This window comes from Montipora foliosa, chromosome 3 (genome assembly GCF_036669935.1).
Source record: "Montipora foliosa isolate CH-2021 chromosome 3, ASM3666993v2, whole genome shotgun sequence".
In the NCBI taxonomy this organism is placed as follows: domain Eukaryota; kingdom Metazoa; phylum Cnidaria; class Anthozoa; order Scleractinia; family Acroporidae; genus Montipora; species Montipora foliosa.
This window is the reverse complement of record NC_090871.1, coordinates 13,242,597-13,252,387: the sequence shown is the minus strand read 5'-3', so window position 1 is coordinate 13,252,387 and position 9,791 is coordinate 13,242,597. Positions and strand designations below refer to the sequence as shown.

At 37.5% G+C, this 9,791-nt stretch overlaps 1 pseudogene; it reads left to right on the top strand.

Moving 5' to 3' along the window:
• Window positions 1-39: 39 nt before the first annotated feature.
• Window positions 40-1,430, top strand: LOC137994506 (RING finger protein 151-like; annotated as a pseudogene).
• The last annotated feature ends 8,361 nt before the right edge of the window (window positions 1,431-9,791 follow it).

Sequence of the window (9,791 nt, the reverse complement as noted above, 5' to 3'; positions counted from 1 at the left end):
GTTTTGCAAAGCCACGAAGTCACGAACGTCTTTAAGTAGCGCGTGTTCGATACGTTCTGTTTCTGTTTCGCTTAAAGCTTGTTTTCTTCGCGTTATTTCTATTCGTAATTTGTAGGTAAGTGTTTTTGCTTTAATTTGATGTTTTTCACTTCTTTAATTTGACATTTGTTTGCTCGGGTTTGCATAATTTCTAAATCGAAGACTGGCCAGGGATGTGACGCCATATTTGTTCGCGTGACAAGGATGCATATGGCACCGTAATTTGTAAGCTAGTCAGCTCATTGCTTATTTTAACTGAGATGAAACATTCTTTTTATCTGTCCGTTTTCTCCGTGGCACAAAGTCATGACAGGATTCGCTCCTGAGCTATTTCTTGAAGCTGTTGATGACGAATTCATATGCAGTATCTGGTTGAGTATAAATAATTAATTACATTACTTAACTACATATGTAAGCTGTAATTGTCGTATTCGCCTCCTGTATTTTCCAGCCTTAAATTTTAAAGCTATGGCTGAATTGTCAAGTTCCTTCTTTTGTCTTAAAATTCATCCTAAAAATTGAAATACTCGAACGCAGCTGGATACCGCTAGCGTTACTTCTGACCTGTTGTGTGGGATTCATTGATATAAGTCAGTGTCATATATGACATACATGTACACTCTTGGCGAGAGAAATAATTTTCAAGTGCGAGCCTTTAAATCGTTGTTTTTTGTTTCATGCTTTTTTTTTTAATTTCAGTGTGTTTTCCTTTTTATTTTATATATTCAAATTCTGTTTTCAGTTTTGCTGTATTCAACCACCCAGTCACTTGCCAAGATGGTCATTCATTCTGTAAAGAGTGCATTACAAAATGGCAAGCGAACAACACCCGTTGCCCTGTAGACAGGAGCAATCTGCGTGGGCTGCTGGTGAGAAATCTAGCCGTGGAAGGTGCCATTGCTAAGAGAAGAGTGAAGTGCACATCAACAATAGCTCGACCTGGAGGATGTCACTGGACTGGACCACTATCTTCTCTTGAAAGTCACCTTCCTTGCTGTGACATGAAGGTTGTGGAATGCAAGTTTAAGGGCAGGGGCTGCATTCTTCGTGCATATCAACATGAACTTGCCCAGCATCTGCTCACCTGCCCACATCGTACAGTGAAATGCGCCTATTGTACCTTTGAGATTCCTCATAGTGAGTTGTCAGCCCACAATGAGCTGTGTGTTGCCAAATTGGTAACTTGCCCAAATAATTGTGGGGTACAAGTTGAAAGGTATATGATTGTTTGGTACCTTTTCAACGTTTAATAAATGCGTGGGTCCACATTACTGTTTGAAAGTTGTTTGACAATTGCTTATAGCTGTATTTTATTATTAATTTAATGGACGATTACATAACCTTTGTACATAGATGCAAGATGCTGTCACACTTGGCTTTTGTGTGTGTCAAGGAGGGCCGTCCATGTCCGCTCTATGCGGTTGGATGCACAAAGGTCCACTCCTCAGCACAAGCTGATGCTGCAGGCCACCTGAAACTATTGTTGGATGCTCGACTATCAGGAGCTTGTGGTGTAAGTAAACATTTAGAACAATTAGAAGTTTTTTAAAACTTCTACACAACCTCACACTACCTGATTGAGGCTGTGTTGAATTGAATCATTGAATAAAGCAATTTTATATTTTTGATGTTGAACGTTTATCTTAGAAGTTAACCTATTCTCAACAGTATATTTTAATCTTTTCTCACTGCAAGTGCTTGTGTAAATGCATAAATTATAATTATTTATTTCAACAGGGTGCCAATGTCAGCCTAGGTGGCTTTTCTGTAGCTGGTTCATGGCGTATAGACAGTGTAGTTACCTTGCCTATCTGCAGTCCAATATTTGAAGGCCATGCTGCAGTTGTGAGGCTGGAAATAAGCAATGACAATGGTATTTCTGTCAAACTCTACTTGGAATCAAAATTAGAGTTGCCTTCTTTTGGTGTTGATCTGAGGTATATATATGTATTTAAAGTTATACTTGTCAGCTAATTAAAATTAAGTTAATTATTACATTGTGTTCACATGCCTAACAGCTTTTGTTTTTCAGGTGCTGTTTCCGGTGTGGAGTGGATAAATTAAAATTTAATACACCTACACCTCTAATGTCCCAGGCCTCTGTTGCATGTGTTCAAATGCATAATGTATGCACGGCAGAAGTGTTTCAACAGATGACCAGAAATAGCAATGCCGTTTTCTTGGACTTCCTGCTAACATTAACAGTTTGATTTAGATTGATGAATTGTTGAGGGTTATGTGGATTATGCTGACTCCTGAATTTATGTTTTATGACTTCAGTTGAGTAGTGCAGCATACACAATCCCAGTAGAGGTGCCACTTGGTATATGCTGACTCCTGATTTGCATTTTGCATTTTAAGTCAGTTGAGTAGTGCAGCAGACACTGTCACCATACAATACTGATTTGAGATGTGCTGAATACCTTATTACCAATGTTGCTATCCTCAGTAAGGTCCTGGCAACAATGAGTCGAGTTGGTTACTCGATGACACCCTCCTGTGTCTTAGTTTATTGTTTTGATTAAAGAATATGACCAAAGACATCAGGATAATACCCTCTTGAACAAGAGGGGGGGACCAGGAAACCGTTTCTTGTTGTATTAGTGAAACCTGCATGTCATATACATCTACCAAAAAAAGTACCATTATCAAACTGAACTCCATTTCCTGTGCACTGAAAAACAAAAAGTGGAAATACCATAGGATCTAAATCCTGAAGGTATGATGCGAATTGGTTTTGTTTTCGTAGTCATCCAGCCGTAATAATCAGATTAACTAAACCGGTATATCACTGATGACACGTGATGGGGGTGTACTTTACATACGTGCCTTTTCTTTCAGATCATCCGGAAGTCTCCCCCATACACAACAAAATCTCCTGGTCTCGCGTATGGGTCATGAAATATTCCGGATGAAAATGAGTCTCAACCTTTTTAAAGACTTTGCTCCATTGTAGGCTCTAATTGTATCCCCAAGTTAAAGAAATTCGATTTCTTTCGAACTCGTTTCATCATTTCTTAATGCATTTCTGTATCTCTGCGTTTCAAACATACGTTGATGGAACTAAAGAAAAATCACTTTCTTCATTTCTGTTTGTTATCATGGCCATATACGCGATTGTTTGATTGGATTTCCGTTTAACCAAGAAAAATTCCCGACATCATTCCCCTGTTTTCCGCAAATTCCCAATGGCGAAATATTATTGTATTCTGAAAGGGCTGCTGGTGCATGGTTGGATGATTGTTTTTGGGGGGGAGGGAATGATATATATTGATTTTGGCGTATCCTGGATCAGTTTTGTCATGGCAGAGCTCAGCTCAGGAATATGCATAATCAAACAATTATCGGATTCTGTTTTCGCATGATAGCAATAATTGTCATGGCCTCACTTTGTGTTATCCGCCTCAGCCTTCGGCTTCAGCAAATAAAACAAACTTTGACCTTGATAATTATCGCTATCATGCTCAACCTCATCCAATAATTGTTAATTAACATCACACAGCTGAAACTGTCCAACTCTCTCGAAGGCATTGTGGTAGAGGAGACGACCACAAGCATATTAAATGACATGACCGCTATCCGGACTTCATTATCCCAGGAGCAAATGGTACTGGTAAAAGGATTTCAACTAACCGTGCCGGTATAAATAGCCTTTTTCAAAATGTAAGCAGGCTTTCTAATGTTAACTCGTGTTAATTTAAGTAACTGACAAACGTTGGACCTAACACAAGCGAGAAGAAGTCATTCATTTCCAGTTGGTCCCCAAATGTAATGAGGCTAACTGCATTCTCGGTGTCCTAAATTTTACCGACGTAAGTGCCACTCCGTGTGACCACCATATATCACGATTGCTCGAAGTTTGCCCTATTTCAATATCAACAGCTATTATAACAGTCGACTTGAATTATAAAAGACAAAACTAAAAAAACAGGTCTTTTTTCTAACTAATGGTCCCCATAGGTTATCCCACTACCCGGTTTCAGAGATTGGTGTTAGTGATCATATTTTAATTAGTGGTATTCAAAAAATAAACATCCCAACTCAATACATCGCAATACAAACCATACTAGCCCTGACGAAACTGGGAATATCCCATTTGGGTCGAAACTAGCTTATCTTCTGCCATCCTCATCAAGGCAACCATCAGATTTTATCCGTCTTATATATTCAGAACTCCTTCAGTATCGAGCACAAATCTGTAAAAAGTGGGTTGAGTTTGTTGGTTATCTACTCTGCGCCGGTGGTTTTGTTGTTTTTTTTTTTCGCTAGCCCACCCCTCCCCCACCCTCACCAAAAACCCGCAAATGGTTTTTTTTTTAATTGATCGGGGGAAACCCTTGATACTGTAAATCATAAATTGTTACTGGATAAGCTTAATCATTATTGTTTTAGAATCAATAGTTCAAATACGACTTCTCTTATCGTAATAAAAGAAGTTGGATTGAATCTTCGATTTCTTCCACTGATATGTGCACTTTCCGTCTGCCACAAGATTCATTATTAGGACCCTTACCTTTTTCTACTTTATTTTAATGATATTAATAACTGCTCTAATAAGTATAAATTCTTTCCCGATGACACTAACATTACATTTTCTGAAAAAAAACTTGAAAACATTAGAAATGCCTGTAAACAATGCACTTACTAATTATTGAAGATGATTGGCTAACCTCCGATAAGCTACCGTTAAATGCTTAGAAATACAACTGTGTAGTTTTTTTACTTACCAAAAACAAATTGTAACTGATTTCACCAAAATTCATTTTTCCAAATGATTTAAGGCGGCACAAACCAGTTTATACTCTTCCAAGTAACGCCCTTATTAGAATTAAGGATCGGCACCCAACGTTGTATCACGTCTTGCCAATAGAGCGGTTTTCAATTGAGTGTCGAAAGTGGTTAGCGAATTGCTTTGGTTTTGCATTTACTTCACTCAGTGATTGGTTCAAAGTACTAGCGCCATTTTTTTCAACCAATCAAAAGTGAAACCAAAACCAAATGTGGCTCGCGCGGCTGCTCGCGCGTGCACATTTTCCCGCGCTTTGTGTCAGCTACGTGTAATTACTTAACGTTTTGATTGGTTTACTGGATTGTCTCCGTCCTTTTTGATTGGCCAAACTGACTACTTAGGTTTTTGTTTTACGACGGTCGATTGAAACTCGATCTATTGTGGTAACAAATGAAATACGAATTATTACCTTAACAAGATCAAGAGAGTATGAAGGTAAGAGAGGTAATCCCTCATATTGGCCCTATTCCTATGGTAATCCCTCTTAAGTTATTTTTAGATCTCCTGCGAGATCCGGGATTCCCTAGAGGGTTAACTGATAGCCAATCATATGTCCCCATTTTCGCGAACGACGCGAATCGTTGCGTGGGAACTCGCTCAGCTGTCAACATTGGTAAAAATGGGAGCATATGATTGGCTATCAGTTAACCCTCGTGGGAATACCAGATCTCGCAGGAGATCTAAAAATAACTTAAGAGGGATTACGATGGGAATAGGGCCAATATGAGGGATTATCTCTCTTACCTTCATACTCTCTTGACAAGATACAGTCGTTATGGTGACGTAATATGCCACCGTGGCACCGGGAAAGCCCTGTAAAATCACCCTTTATTTGGTCTTCAAAGTAATTTAGTTGGTTATATCTGAAAAGTAACCAGGAGAGCAAGATGAAACTTTCTGCCAAGGTTCATAAAAATCCGTACAGCGGATTAACCCGTAATTCTGTGATATTTTTAAGGTGGTTATAATTGTGCTGTATACGATTTATTTCAAATTTGCGGAAAGTTCCACCCTGATCACTTTTCAGCAACGAAAAAAAAAAGAGTCGAAACTACTTTGAGCAACTTTAAGGGGAACTGCATCTCATATATATGAAACATATTTCAGATTATAAATTGATTCTGTAGAACATCAACTATACACAGATATTATAGTCGTTCATAAATATATCACAACTTTTATACAAAAAACTCTAGAAGTGACTTGCAAAGAAACGCTTTTTTCACGTATTGGCCCATGAGTTGGCAATGAGATGCCTGTAAAGAATAAGAAAATTGTTAAATAATAGTTGGTTTCGAAAACAAAATGTGAAATACGCTGTTAATTCGACATATTAATAACTGAAGATGACTACATTGAGATTGATAACATCATGTTAGAACTAAAGAAATATCGGAGACCGTCCTGTTTCGTAATTCACTGTATTTCTCACGACTTGTTATGTCTTATTAATAATTTAAGCTTTTGTCCTTGTTTTCTCGTTCTTGTTACATGACATACATGTCTTTGAATCTACTGAACTACCTGCCTCCATTAGCTATGATACCTGCGGGTCGCTCTAAAACGTTCTTTACTCTTTTAAAGCAAGATGCCTAAACTGGCTGTCGTAGTTGTTGTTGATATTGTTGTTCATCCCAGTCGGCTGTAAGCTGTGCTCCAAGGTTACACTTGGATCGTATAGCGGCCGGCGGCCAGAGGCGTCATAGTATTATTTCCGATCGACTTAGTTGAGCTGGCTCGTTGCTCTACTTCAAAGGGAGATTAGCCGCGTCCATTATTATTATTATTATTATTATTTTTATTATTATTATTATTATTATTATTATTATTATTATTATTATTACTTCATGATTTGCTCCATATCTTGAGAATAGAATACAAGCGCAACTTTTGTTGATGGTGCTATGTCAGATAGCTGTACATAAATGTGATGGTCTTGAAGTAGATCAATCATTTAATTTGAGTGCATTGCTAATTTCTGGAGGGATTGGGGATTGAAGGAGTGGGGTCTTGAGACGAGTAAGGCATTTTATACCTAACCAGAGCCCTGGGATTACGATGTACAACTCTGTTGTACTACCGTAGTTCAAATATTGTAGTATAATGTGGGAGAGGGTGAGGGGAAGGGAGGTGTAACAGACTACATATCCATCAGAACAGAGTTGCCAGGGTGGTCACCTCCTCTAATTCTGCTGAGGAAAGAACAATAAGCCATAGTAATGGATAAATTACAGATTCAAATGGCACTAGATCATTTACCTCAAAATTTTAATATTACAAACTCTCTGTATTCCTTTAATTTAAGAAACTCGATACATACTTATTTTTGTACTAAGACCATATATACTGAGGCAGGCAAAAACGGCCGCCATTATAGAAAGGGGCTTCTCTTCTTTCTTTTAAAGGACAGACAAGCTTGCGATCTCTTGTTTCACAGCTTCAGATCTAGTAGTTATATTGTCTTTAGCTTGATTATAAATTTAATCTTGACCGGATTATGGTCCGAATGGATATGGGCCCCTGGTTGCTTATTTGCGTTTTTCGGTTTAATGGCATTTCTCAAACGTTGACTTATCATGATATAGTCGATCTGATTCCTTGCAAAATCACCAGGACAATGGTACTAGGTTAAAAAAAGGTTACTCATAGAGTTAACATCAAAACAGTTTGATGGTAAATCTATATCGCAGACATACAAAAAGATTTATTTAGGAGGCCTAGTTAACTGCAAGCGGGAGATGTGAGAAAGAAGTAAAGGGAAGAATAGCGTTAGCAAAAAGTGCAATCCAGGAAATGTCAAGCCAAATAAAGAAATATTAATGTGCAAACAAGTAAAAGAATATTTAAGTGTCATACATGGTCAACATTATTATATGACTGTGAAACGTGGACTCTGACCAAACTGTGAAAAGTAAATTGGAGCCTTTTGCAATGTAGAAGAATGTTAAGAGTATCTTGGGCGGAGCATAAGACCAATGAAGAAGTTCCAAAGATGGTATGTACAACAATTTCATAGTTATCAACAATAAAGAATCAAAAAACCAACTGCCAGAAAAGCAATTTATAAAGAAAGTTTGAGAACTTCTATTTGCTATTTTTCATGCTGGGTTCACTTATGTTGAAGCACCCACACTCCTCTTAAAGATGGCAAAATATGTTAAGTAAATTAAATTAACTAACCTGTGATATGTAAATATTTTATTGTAATTGTTCACTTATTTCATTATTATTTCATTTTATTTATTTTGTTTAACTTTTACTGATAATGACGTCTGATTTAAAAGCACAACCCGCCTCGATTAGCTGTGCTATCCGCGGGTTGTGCAGGATTGCCATTGTATTTTCTTCAGACGAATAATAAAAAAAAAAAAAAAAAAAGAAAAATGCCAGAATTTTGGACACCTAATAGGAGCGAAGTCGTTAAAAAAAATTGTTACTGATAGGCAAAATTGAAGGGAAGAGAGGACGGGGGAGACCAAGAGTTACCTGGATGAAAAACCAACAAAGAATGGTTAGGTGATATAATGGATGTGTACGAAGAGCGGACGATGGGAACAGGTTGAGATACACGATAGCCGACTTAATTGTAGTAGATGGCACTTGATGATGATGATGATGATGATGATGATGATGATGATCATTAATTAATGTAACTAACTAATACTGTATTATTCAGCATGATTTTGCACGTTTATCACGAAAAGCATTTTTATGAATGCCATTCTGTGTTTTAAATAAAGTCAATGATGATGTGTGTATGTATGTATGCATGTAACAAAAGCAGCACCAACCGTCCTTTTATATATCCTTTTGTATCGGACCCTCAGGTGATAAATAGTTGTACCCTTCAGTATTAAGTTATAAAAAATAACTTAAAATGTAAGAAGTCAAAATCGCACTGTTTTCTCGACTTGTTTATATTTTCATCTCATTTTTATCCGATTTAAGCATTCGCTGTTTCCAAGGAAACGTAACTGTAGAAATGTCGAGCTGGAGTCAGAAAGATTATCTTACCTCGAAAAAGATACGTGAGAGCGGAGAGAGAGAGGTTTCTAATACCTTGACACCGCAATTTACGTCCTCGAACAGCGCTGGCGTGATAAACATTCCCACTTACGCTATACAACCGCTTTTCTTTTCCGTGTTTGCGCCATGTTGTCAATTAGCTTTAGGGCCAACTTGTACCGGGAGCTTGTTTATTCTAGCAATGTTGGATAGTGTTTAACCTATACCTAAGCATTGCCATCCAACAATTTTGGATAGTTAGGCTACACCGATCCACGCATACTTTTCAGTTTGCACAAAAAAGCAATCTGAGAAAGGAAATAATAGGCTCAAACTTTTTTCCACGTTTAACCTTAAAAGAACAAAGACATTGTTTCCGCAAACGCAGATTTTGCGAAAGGCACTTGTTAACGGTAAATACTAGTTTCCACATAAACCACAGAGAAAATGGAAAGTTTAATCCTCTTAAACGCAGATTAATTGACCAATATTGCACAAGGGATGCTTCCAAGTTATACATGATTGTCTTTTTTTATCGAGTTACTTTTTTGTCTGGAAACGCTCACAACACTAAATTGAAAAAGGGTACGACCTTTCGGTTAAAGTTACTCAATCGATTGCTACTGATCACTTTCGTTTTACGTTCTTCATTACCATTCTTTGTCGCCGTTTTCACTCCTTCTCGTGATTTTCTTTGGTGATGTCAAAATCTGTAATTTCCCACCAAAACCAGTCACTATCTGGATCTTTCACTTTAAATACGTCTTCAGTAAAGCTTCCATCACAAACAGGTGAATTAACATTTAAAGAGGAGTAATTTCTGCCTGGTCTTCGAAAATGAAATTTCCCGTCCTAGAGTTTGAAGGTTATTCCTTAGATACGGTTTGGCAATGCTCACCAAAACCAGTAAACAACATCAAAAAGGGAAGAAAAGAAGACCACAAAAACAAAAAGAAGA